The sequence below is a fragment of the Canis lupus genome, chromosome 34, assembly GCF_011100685.1.
Source record: "Canis lupus familiaris isolate Mischka breed German Shepherd chromosome 34, alternate assembly UU_Cfam_GSD_1.0, whole genome shotgun sequence".
NCBI classification, from domain to species: domain Eukaryota; kingdom Metazoa; phylum Chordata; class Mammalia; order Carnivora; family Canidae; genus Canis; species Canis lupus.
Genome location: NC_049255.1, coordinates 13608805 through 13621446, shown reverse-complemented (window position 1 = coordinate 13621446; position 12642 = coordinate 13608805). Strand labels below are relative to the sequence as shown.

The 12642-nt window shown below is 34.2% G+C and overlaps 1 protein-coding gene across 6 annotated transcripts in view; it reads left to right on the top strand.

The window, feature by feature from the left end:
* The window catches only part of PEX5L (peroxisomal biogenesis factor 5 like), a 315279-nt gene that overhangs the window by 53598 nt on the left and 249039 nt on the right, over nt 1-12642 (top strand). For 4 of the 6 annotated variants that reach the window (XM_038583448.1, XM_038583451.1, XM_038583450.1 and 1 more), the window contains one exon: nt 1257-1295. The exons of the other annotated variants lie outside the window; for them this stretch is intronic. The gene's annotated coding sequence lies outside the window, so the exon portion shown is untranslated. The remainder of the gene's footprint in view (nt 1-1256; nt 1296-12642) is intronic. 6 annotated transcript variants of the gene reach the window in all.

Below are 12642 nucleotides of genomic sequence, written 5' to 3'. Positions count from 1 at the left end.
CTGACTATAAGTCCTTGCACCCTACTCCTCTTCAGGTTTAATTTTAGTAGGTTTTTATGCAAGAATCAATGAGTAGTAAGCTTCTAGAACTTCCTGTGTTTGAAAACAATTATTTATTTCACCCTTACTTTGGAAGGATATTTTAATTAGGTATAGAATTCTAGCTTAACAGTTATTTTCCTAGCTCTTTGAAGATATTCTTCCTTTGTCTTCTGCCAGTTGTTACTTCTGAGAAATTGTTTTTTAAAAAGATTTTAATTATTTATTCATGAGAGACACAGAGAGAGGCAGAGACACAGGCAGAGGGAAAAATAGGCTCCCAAGTTGTGGAACTTGAACCTAGAACCCCGGGATCTTGACCTGAGCCAAAGGCAGACTCTCAAGTACTGAGCCACCGCCCCTTTAATGAGAATTTTACTGCTAATCTGCTTCTTTCTGGTTCTCTTGATCTTTAATTTTCCGAAGTTTCACCTTAATTTCCATGTTAAGTGTTTGGACAGTGTTATGGGTTGAAATGTATCCCCTAAGAAAGATATACTGAAGTCCTAACCCTAGTACCTCAAAATGTGACTTTATTTGGAAACAGGGTCCTCACATGGTTAATTAAGTTAGATTGAGGTCATTGGGATGGACCTTAATTAAATATGACTGGTGTCTTTATAAATAAGGGAAAATTTGGACATAGAGACAGACATACATGGAAGAGAGAGATACAAAGAGAATGCCATGTGAAAATCAGTGCTGAGTTTGAGGTGATATGTCTACAAGTCAAGGAAGACAAAAATTGCCAGCAAATCACCAGAAAATAAGAGAGAGGCAAGGAAAAAAATTCTTCCTCAGAGCCTTCAGAAAGAATCATGCTACTAACATCCTGATTTTGGACCTCTAGCCTCTGGAACTAATTTTAAGCCACTTAGTCTTTACCACTATGTAACAGTAGCCCTAGGAAACTAATATAGTGGATATTCTCAAATGAGGTTCATGTATTTCTTTTATTTAAGAATATTCTTAATTATTGTATCTTTGAATGTTTCTTTTCTACTATTCTTTCTATACTCCTTTCTGGATTATTATGAAATTTATATTGGAATAACTCAATTGATACTCCATATTTTTTAATTTTTCTATGAGTTTTAGTTGAATTCCTATGCTGTATTCCAATTTGCTAATTCTCCCTTTAAGTTTTTCTAATTTACAGTTTACCCAAATATTAACTTTCCTTATTTTATTCCAATATTTTCATTTCTCATTTTCAGGAATACCTGCAAGTTAAATAACCTAAAGTTAACCAGAAGGTAATTCACTCTTCCATTTTTAATTTATTGATTTTCTTAGTGTGTATGAATTTTTACTTTGAACTTTTGCATCCTGTGGGAATTTGTTTTTTCCTCTGTGCCCATACCTCCTTGCCTACCTGTTTTATAGTTGTCTTAAACTCCACTTTATCTTAGTGTCCTGATGATATAGTCAATGAGCAAGTGAGTAAATTGGCCCAAGTCCTAGCTTTGAATCTGTGTCTACTTACTTTTGTCTCTCAGTATGCACAATCTGTAATCCAGGAAATTGTTGGTCACAGATTTTTACAACTTCCTTTCATGGGTGATGAAGCTTTATTTAACATGGTCAATTTTAAAAGCAGTAAGCCTGGCCCTAGTCTCCTACTTTACATGGGCCACATTTAATCTCTGTACTCTATCTTAGCCTTGCTTAATTTTGTTCCAAATTTCAGTAGAAAAAATGGAGTAAACTTATATTAGTTTTGGTTTTTTTCTTGCATTTTCATAGGCATAGGTAAGTTTTTAGTTCAGCCATGTCTTTTTAATTTTCACTTTAGAGTTTATCATTGCTGTATATTTAGGGTGGCATGTGAGGACTCAAACGAAATCACAAACCTATCTTGAAGAGAACCCCTGATTACTTTCTAACTTTAAACCTTTATGAGTCATCCTATTTAACTACTGCTAACCCTGTTTCCAGAGCCAAACTCTGTTGGCCTGGAACTCTGTTGGCCTTGAACTATTCCTAGGCTATAAACAAGTTAGATTTAAATAAGTTTTGACAAAATCAGGCTAAGATAGGCCCTATTTCTTTTTTTTCCAGGTTGATAAATACACGTATACCAGCACTAGATGCAATGTAAACAAAAAGATAGATAATGATTTTTCCTCAATCCTGAGTGCTGAACTGGGATTGTTTTCCTTCCATGATGCTGAGTCAAGGTTCTTGGTCCTTACCACCTCAGCATTATGGAAAAGAAATACAAAAAGAGACACATCCACTTGCAATGATCTTTTAACTCATTACACAAGGACACTCCCCACAGCAAGTTGAGGCAACATGTTCCTGTAGAATCTGACCAACTAAGAGCAATTCTTTGAACTGGAGTAAAAGAAATGATAAAGAGAAGCCTTAAACTCCTTCCTTGAAAACTACAATGTTCATTTTCCTCAAAACCTTTTATTGATGTTCCATATCCTCTGACTCTAATGAAGTTAGAAGTCTGAGACTATACTGACTTTTTCCTTTTGGTGAATGTCCTACTTTTCTCAGTCTGGCTGAAGAACTCTTTATTTATCATTGAACTACACTAAGATTCTATTCCTTATTTACCTGGTTATGGTTTATATATTCCCTTAGACTTTGAACAGAAAACCTAGTGTACAAGTCCACACCTTTTAACTAGTCATTCAGTTACAAGGGGCTGTATGAAGAGTAAGCTGGAGAACTGGTAGCCAAAATTCAAGTGGGCTGTATCTGCCTACTTCTTTGAAAATTTGAGGATTTTGCTCTGAGAGTTTTCCATAGTTTCTAAGGAAAGAGTACCTAGTGTTTAGCTGTTCCCCGGCTTTGGTCTCCCTCATCAATCTTTTATAGATTTCAGTAAGTAGCACAAATCTCCCATCACTACCACTACTACCACCACCAAGTATTACTTACAGACTCTCTTTAGGCTTAATCTCACCTTCAGTCATGCACCAGACTACTGTTAAAAAACCAACTAGGGAGGTTAAATGATAGCATAATGTGATTTTTCTATCAGACCTGCTCCTATCCTATTTTGTAGAGGAAGGATGAGTCTCAAAAGAACCACTTCCTTTTTTTCCTCCCACGGTTCCCTTTCTTCACTTGAACTTCTTCACTCACTTACTGATCTAAACCTTAGTATCCTCATTTGTTTTTATCCAAATGTATAACAAGCTTATCAAATCTGGTGAGCTTGTAACATAATTTTGTGGTCATGTCTCTAGTTTCCTAAAATTTTATCTCTATTTTTGTATTCATTTCTATAAACTTTAGGCAAATGTATAAATTATGCAAATATGGCCTGACTTTACACTGTTTCCCAAATACCTATCAATACATTGGGTTTTAATTTAGCAATTTATAACAAAAAGTAGGAACTAGTAAGTAACCAGCTAAAGAACAGGAAAAGTATAAAGAGTGGTCAAAGACATGAAGAAAAGCTGCTACAAGTTTGATTTGGCTAAAACATAGATTATATCTAAGGGAGCCATGTTTGCTTCTTAAATTCTTATCAGAAAGTATCAGATAAGAATTATAAACAATAATACTATAATAAATGTTATTCATCCTTATATTATCATTGGACTATGCATTTGACAAAGTAAAACCCATTTTGTGGAATAAAAAAGAGCAAAGGAGTAAGATTCATAGGATATTGTTTTTTTTTCTTTATTTTTTTTTTAAACTAGAAACAACTTGTTCTGTGTCTTAGGCCCTTAACATCTCTGGGATTCCTTTATTGTAGTTCAAATTGGAGAGTGAAATTCTTCTCTTTAGGATTACTCCATGCTGCATTTATATATGCACAAATTGTAGAAAGATGACTTCTCTTTAGGTGAAGTTGCCTGCCTATGAAGATATGTTCAATCTCTGCGTAGCCACTGTCTTCAGAGTTTCAGTGTCCATGATATCACATTCAACAATCACAAGAAAATAATTGGAAAAACTTAATTGAACATATTCAAAACTCTTCAAGCAGAACCTAGAAGAAAAGATTTCAGAATTATACCCAGATAAAATGTTTATCTTTTTATAAATTTCTGTTTGAATGGATTTTGAAGCAAAACTGTATTTTATTTAAAAAATAGTCAAGTTAGTCATGATTAATATTGTTTTGGGAATAATTCATTATAACATAGTTTACATTCAAAAGCGCTTTCTGAAAAATCTTAACGACCCTTTCAAATTGTTTTCACCTACTTCTGAAGTAAAGGACATTTTACATAAGCACAAAGTTGAAAAGATTAAAATATAAACAACTGTGGTTATTAATAGGAAGTCAGGTGGCATTGATTAAAAGAAAACAGTAAAAATTCTCATTTGGAAGTAGTTTCACAATTATATCCTATGGATTAATTTAGTCTGGAAACTACCATATAAGAGTAATGCAAATTTAGCTGAGCTTTATAATTATGGACTATTTAAGGTGAAAAATTATCAGCCTAATTACATTATTCTATGCACAGAGCCTATGGTTAGATATTCTTGCATTTGAATTTCTCTGCCATCACATACCATTGCTATATACTTACTATCTTTCAAGCAGTGGAGTTTTTTTTTAATCTTTTTTTAATTTTTTTTTTATTTATTTATGATAGTCACAGAGAGAGAGAGAGAGAGAGAGAGAGGCAGAGACATAGGCAGAGGGAGAAGCAGGCTCCATGCACCAGGAGCCCGATGTGGGATTCGATCCCAGGTCTCCAGGATTGTGCCCTGGGCCAAAGGCAGGCGCCAAACCGCTGCGCCACCCAGGGATCCCCAAGCAGTGGAGTTTAAAAGAGGGAAATAGCCATATTATTTTACACTTTGCTCTATTTTTCAATGCCCTGTGTATAATGAATACTCAATAAGTATTGATCAATAATGTCTTATTGAACATTCAGATTAAAATGAATGTTTCATTGTTAATAATGTTTCTCTGAGCACAATGCAGTAACTAGGATCATCCTGACATAACTTCAAATGAATTATAAACTGGACAAGTTTGGGCAATTGGTTTACATTACCACTTATCATTTTCACTTATCATTTTTATATTCTGAAGTCTCCTTAGATGAGAATAGATCAGGCCTTTGAAGAGTTGTTATTTTCTTGGCTATCTCATAAGTCACTTATGCAATACAGAAGTGAAAATATTTTCAGGTTTTTAGATAATAACACTAACCAGACAAATGATTTTGAATAGCAGAGAGAATAAACTTCTTCCTATTTTGCCCTTTTTCTGTAAGACATTACCCTTTGTAATAGTGTGCACTGGTTAGTTCTCAAAATCAGTTGTGAATAAGAATAATCTAGGAATGTTGAAAAATATTCAGTTCCTGAATCTAACTCAAAGAAATTCTAATTAAATAGGAAATAATGATGGCTGCTGTGACCATTTCATAGCACTATGGGGTAGCATATATGAAAGATTTCTTTTTATTTTGAAATATTCTTCATGGAGCTTCAAGTATTATTACAATTATTAATACCCAAGAAACAATATAGGAAAAGATTCTCTTAAAAACATTTTTTCTAGGGATGCCTGGGTGGCTTAGCAGTTGAGCAGCTGCCTTAGGCTCAGAGCATGACCCCAGGGTCCTAGGATCGAGTCCTGCAGCAGGCTCCCTGTGAGAAGCCTGCTTCTCCCTCTGCCTGTGTCTCTGCTTCTCTCTATCTGTCTTTCATTAATAAATAAATAAAATCTTGAAGAAAAAAACACTTTTTTGGTATATGTTCATTATAAAGAAAATTTGGAAAATAATGGAAAGTATAAATTGGGATCTAAAATTTGCCTATATCCTATGGGGAAGTAACAACCATTAACTTTCTTCCCTCTTTGGAGCTTTTAAATTGTAGCATATAAGCACACACAATATTGCAATAATTATATGTATTTAAATAAGAAAATTTTCTGTGTAACTAGATTTCAGCTCCCAGATCAAGAAAGTGTAAGAATCCTCCCCATCTCATGTCCCCTTTCTCACAACCTTCCACCAAAGATAAATATCATTATCTCTGCTAATGCCCAAAACAAATTTTGTCTGCTTCTGATTTATATGTAACCTCTTCTTTCACTTATATAGACGTTTTTGAAATTTATTCATACTATTCTGTATATTCATTTATTTTCATAACTTTGAATACACAGTTTGGGACAATTACAAATAGTCCATTATGAATATTTTTGTACATGTTTTGTGGCGAATATATATCTACATTGATGTTAAATATTTACTTAGGAATGGAATTGCTGGGTGATAAGGTGTGTATAGAATATGTATATGTTCAGTTTAGTAGACACCGCCGATTAGTTTTTCAAAGTAGTTGTACCAATTTACATTCTTACTAGCAGAGTATGAACTTTTAGTTGCTTTGGTATTTTCTTTCTTTTCATTTCAGCCATTTTGGTTGATGAAGTACTGTCATATTGTGGTTTTCATTTATATTTTCCTGATGATTAATTAAGTTGAGCTTGTGACTATCATTGACATTTTGGTATATTTCTTTTTAGTCTTTTCTTCTATGTGTCCATATATGTGCATATGATATTTTAAAATTGGGATTATATTACATATTTAACTATTACATAGTTGAATATAAAATTACATCATGAGAATTCTCCATGTCCATAAGTATCCTTCAGAAATATTATTTTTAGAATATTGTTCTGACCCATCTCATTAAAAATAACTAAATGACATTTATTTTTCTGTCTGGCTTATTTCACTTACTATAGTACCCTCTAGGTCCACTCATGTTATTGCAAATGGCAGAATTTTCTTCTTTTTTATGGCTCAATGATTTTTTTATTTTTATATACTACATCTTCTTTATCTTTCATTTGTGATGAACACTAAGGTTGTTTCCATGCCTTGGCTGTTGTAAATAATGCTTCAGTGAACATAGGGGTGCACATATTTCTTCAAATTAGTGTTTTTGTTTTCTTCAGATAAATATGGCGAAAATAAATATTTTAACCCAGAAGTGAAAATTCTGGATCATATGGTAGTTCTATTTTTAATGTTTTGAAGAACTTCCATACTTTTTTCTATAGTGACTGTACCAACTTCTATTCTTGCCAACAGTATGAGGGTTCCCTTTTTTCCACAGCCAATATAAAAATTTTATATGTATAATATGAAAAATAAACAAAATAACATAGAAACAGACTCATAGACACAGGAAATTAACTATTGGTTACCAAAGAGGAAAGTGTTTGGGAGGCAGGAAAATAGGTGACAGGGATTAAGAGGCACAAACTTAGTTATAAAATAAGTCACGAGGATGTAGAGTGCAGCATAAGGAACATAATTTGTATGGTGACAGACAGTAACTGGATTTATCATGGGGATCATATAAAAATGTCTAATCACTATGACTTACACCTGAAGCTAATAGGATATAGTATGTCAATTATACTTCAGTTAAAAAAATTAACTGATCCTTTAATATCTGGATAAAAATAGAGAAAACAAATATTCGAGAAAACAATAACTGAAGTTTAAACTGAATAAGCAATTTCACTAGGTTAGTTTCTAGGTCTCTCTTATTTAAGTCATGGACATTAAGTTGATTAAATTGTGATTATTTTACCACATGATGAGAAGCAATGGAGTGGATCTGTAGGAACAGTAGTGGTAAAGTCAAATCAGGATGATGACATATTCCCTAGCTATGTAATCAATGGGAATTATTGAATATGAAAACAGTTTGTGCTACGTAAGACAAAGCATCATGATAATTTAGGAACTATTATTATAATTTTTGCACAGCATCTTGTAAATATGAGGCTGTCAATAAATATTTGCTCAAAGTCAAAACTACAGGTGGCCACTCCACAAGTAAATGCTATTTTATGATGTTCTATAGTTGCAATTTCAAAATTCCAGGTTACATACAGATGCTATAGAGAAATTTAGTATTGATCATAAATTGCCCCATTAGAAGAGACAAAAGATTCCAAGAATTTTTTAGATAATTAGCTAGAAGTTATGCTTAACTTGTAAATATCCATCCAACAAATGGTAGTCCATTACTGTATATGCCACCGTAGAACTGATTTAGTGAACTTGTTCACTCTTATGCTAATATTCATGATGTTAATAATGATGATGATTTTGTATTATATAATCATTATCTTAATTGATCTCCATGATAACTCTGTTAGGCTGGTAGGTCTTGTCTGTCATTTTACAGATGAGGACACTGAGGATATAGAGTCTAAGAGCGCTGGTCATCATCACATGACTAATAAATGGCAGTGAAGATATAAATCCAGGTCATCTGACTCCAATCTGTTTATATCTGGTTCCCTGCTCCATTTTCCTCAATAGCAGGAAGTTTGTTCAAAATATCTAGATATTTATTCCAGATCTCCATTTTACTTTGACTGTCTAAACCTAGTTTAGGACTGGTAAAACAAATCTGTTTAGAATTTATTTTCATAAAAAATGTTTTTCATAATAATAGCAATCAGAAGTTTCTTAATCCTGTACTATATAATAGGGGTACATGGGTGGCTCAGTTGGTTAAGTGACTGACTCTTGGTTTTGGCTCAGGTCATGATCTCAGGGTTGTGTCATCAAGCCCTGCGTGGGATTCTGTGCTCAGCTTGGGGTTCTCCTCCTCTCTCTCTCTCCCTCCCCTTCTGTTCCTTCTCCTGCTCACCTGCACACACCCTCTCTCTCTAAAATTAAAAATAAATACATAAATAAAAGACTGGACCACAGTATGAAATAACTCTTACTTACCTGTCAACTCTCAGCTCTGATAGGACTTTATTTATAAGGCCTTGCCACAGGATATTGCTACATATGATAAAAGATAAAATGCAAAATATTGCTTCTGAGTATATGGTTAATTCCTCCTTCCTCTTATGCTCTGAGGCCTTTCTTCTATGAATTCAATCTTTAGCTGTTCACTACTGTACCTGACATATTTTAGATGCTCAATATATATTTAATACACAAATAATTAGACCGTAAGAGCTACTTTGAGCAGTGTAATCCATTCCAGGATTGGACAAGAGATAGGCAGGCATACTGGAGAAAGAAGGCAGGAAATAAATAAACTTTGTTTTTGCTGAAGTTCTACCTCAGGCTAATGTTTGGCAAAGACACTCCCACAGGCTTCATATAAATCTTCTTGAACTCTGGTTACCTGTTTGCCATTTCCCACCCAAAGTAGGTTTGAACTACAAACATTAGTTTAGATCCCTGAGTACCAAAGACAATAGATAGGAAACAATTTTTTGGAGTTGGCACTGATGATGTTTGCCAGATTTAGCACACAAAAATGTGGGATATCCAATTAATTTGAATTTCAGATGAACAATGAATACATTTTAGTATAAACATGTCCCCTACTTAGATCCTGTATTTTATCTGGCAACTCTAAAACAGAGCCATCAATTGAGTTTGGTAATGGTAAGTATTTTACTAAATGTATTAATGTACCATTTTTCTCTAAGAAAGATTCATACCAGCTTAATGTAAAAAGCACAAGATATATTAGTAAATTAGAAATAGAAAACTAGGAATGAGTAAAATCTATAATTAATAAAATTAAGCTTTAAATTTCCCCCTAAACCTTCTGAAACAATTCAATGATTCATGATAAATCACATGTCTTGCAATTAAAAAGGTCATTTCTTAGAATGAAAAAATCATTATTATCATAAAGAAGAACTGTGGTATAATGGAGTGTATTTCTAGAACTGTGTTATAATAGATTGTTTGGATTCAAGTCCTTAAGTAAGTCTCCGAACCTCAGTTCAGAATTTATAAAATGAGATTAGCCCATTCTAGTCATCTAGCTATAGCTATGTAACAAATTACTGTATAACTTAGTGGCTTTGACAACCATTTTGTTATAGTTTGTGGTCCCTGGATCAGGAAATTCCATAGATCTTAGCTGGATAATCTGTGTGCTCAATGCAGCCCTGACTGAGATCATTCAGTAGTAATCCGCTTGGGTATAGGCTGTTCTGAGTATTCAAAATGCCTTCACTCACATATTTGTGCCTTAGTAGGATTATGTGGAAGGCCAGGCTCACCTAGGTCTACGGCTCAAGGTACGTACATTTGGTCACTCCAGTAAGAACAGTCTCAAAGTAGTAGCAGCTCAGGGCTCTTAGAAGAATTGTTCAAAGACCAAAAAAAAAAAAAAAAAAAAAGGATATTGCCAATCTTTTAGGTCTGGGCCCAGAAATGGACACAGTGCTACTCTTTCATATTCAACCGGTTACAACAGTTACAGGACCAATCCAGATTCAAGAAGAGGAGACACAGACCCACCTTTCCATAGGAGGAATGTTTAAAAATTGTGGCGATCTTTAATCTGCCACTCTGACTCTTTACCAGTTCATGGGAAGATAGAATAAGATGATATATCCACAAGTACAAATAATATAAATGGTCTATTAGGATCTCGGGTACCAATCCTTTAAAAATCTCTTTTAACTATGGCTTCAACCTAATCCCTGCTACAGATAATTCCTTAAGTCAGGGAAAAGATATAAATGTTCTATGTAAATCAAATGCTTGGAACCCTCACAGGTACTCCTTTGAAAAACACAAGAACACTGGATGTTAAAAGCAGCTGATAAATTAGATAGTATCAGCTGTGTCTGAATGGTAAACCCCGCCGTCTTAGACCATTGGCCCAATAACAATCATCTTGGTTTACTCAGCCAGTGATTCACATGCCTAATTTATATTAATAATAGTTCCCAAGATTGGAAAGACACTCAATACTTTAGGAAGAGACAATACTATAATTTTTTTAAGTAGCTGGTTCATAAAAGAAAAGAAATTATTTTCTTTTTTAAAATTTAATGATTTTGTGTTTATTCATTAATAGAAGAAAACTTCCATTAAAACTTCACTTCACATAATGAGTTGTTAGCTTAAAGAATATGAACTCAGAATTGATTCTGTAACATGTTTCTTCCAGAATGCTGGGGATACAATTCCCAGCTCCATTCAACAATTAACACCAGAATTTGAGAACAACCAAAAGCTCCACCCATTTTCTTATTCCCCAAAATAGTTCTGCTGTTATCTTCATGGGTTATTAATCACTTTCTTGAGCTAAAGAGTGCTTTTGAGATGCCTTTGTTAAAATATGCATTTAAGCATTTTAGTCGCTAACATAGGACTTTAATGCTGGAGAGGACTCCAGTGTCTTCTATCCTTATCTATAGCCAAGGGAACACAAGTCCAGGGAGGTTAAATGATCTGCATTAGTTCATAGAGCTTTGAGTTATAGGGGCAGAACATGATATAACAAATTTATATCTATAAAATATTTGAAAGGCCACAAATCTGTTATGTTTATTTTATGCCATTTAATCCTCTTTTTTATTAAAGATTTTAAAATTTATTTGAAAGAGTGAGAGACAGCGTTTACTCAAGTGGAGTGGGTGCCAAAGAAAGTCTTTAATCAGACTCCCTACTGAGTGTGTAGCCCAGATGGGGCTCAATTCCATGACCCATGAGATTATGACCTGAGCCAAAAAAAGAGTTGGACACTCAATTGACTAAACCACCCAAACACCCATAAGGAAACTCTAAAAGTCAAAGCACCTGAAAACAGGTCAGGGGATCTTTCCACTACACATGTGTCCAACATCTGGGCCCTAAGAAAATAGGACATGGGACAGGTATATTTCACTTTGCAGGATTGGAAGTGGTAGAGGGTCCATAATCCAGACAGGCTGGTCTAGGAAGGCAGGCTGGATGGGTCATCGGAGTGAGAAAGAGGTAAGGAGTACAAACTGAAGCAAGAGATCCCAAAGGAAAACAGCTGTTGCCCAAATATTTTTAGGGGTTAATCTGAATAGCTTCTTTTTCCCTGAGTTCCTTTAATGGCATTAAAGGGCACCTGGCCTCATATGATCATATCTGAAGAAAAAGGACTTGCTGAATACAAGCTGCTTAGCCTTTTCTCCTTTTCTTTAATTGCTTTTGCTGAATTGTCAATAAATTCCCAAGTGTTTGAGCTAAGCAACGATGGAATAATTTCCATTTCTGCTTCTCTCAGCATGAAAGAAGGCAATCTCTTTCCAATCCAAGGAACTTGGTTAGCAAACATTAAGAAGCACCAGTTTCTCCGGTCCTTTTTACTTGTTTAAAAAGAAAAATCATAAAATATGATTTTTGTTTGTTTCTTTTGCAGCAGGAAGGATTTGCCCCCAAGCTTCTGAGATGTTATTTTCAGGCTTGTTCTGCCTGTCAATATCTGAAGAACACTTTAGAGCCATAAGATAGCTTTTGGGTGCATGAGGAGAAAATGAACATCAAAAAGTTCCTCAAGGGAGACACTGCTGCCACTATGGAACCTGAGAATATGGCTTACATCTTTTATTGATGTCAAAAGACCCTCAATTGTGGGTCTTTCATCAACAATTCCAGTAGTTGCATTTCTAATTAAAGATCCTGGAGCTATTTTGCAGTATCTGAATTTAGATGATGATGATGATGATGATGATGATGATGATGATGATTGATGATGCTGCTGAAGATAGATAGATAGATGATAGATAGATAGATGATAGATAGTGATAAAGAGACAGAAAGACAGAGATGGGAGAAATAGAGACAGAGACAGAGAGAATAATTTAGATAAATATTAAAG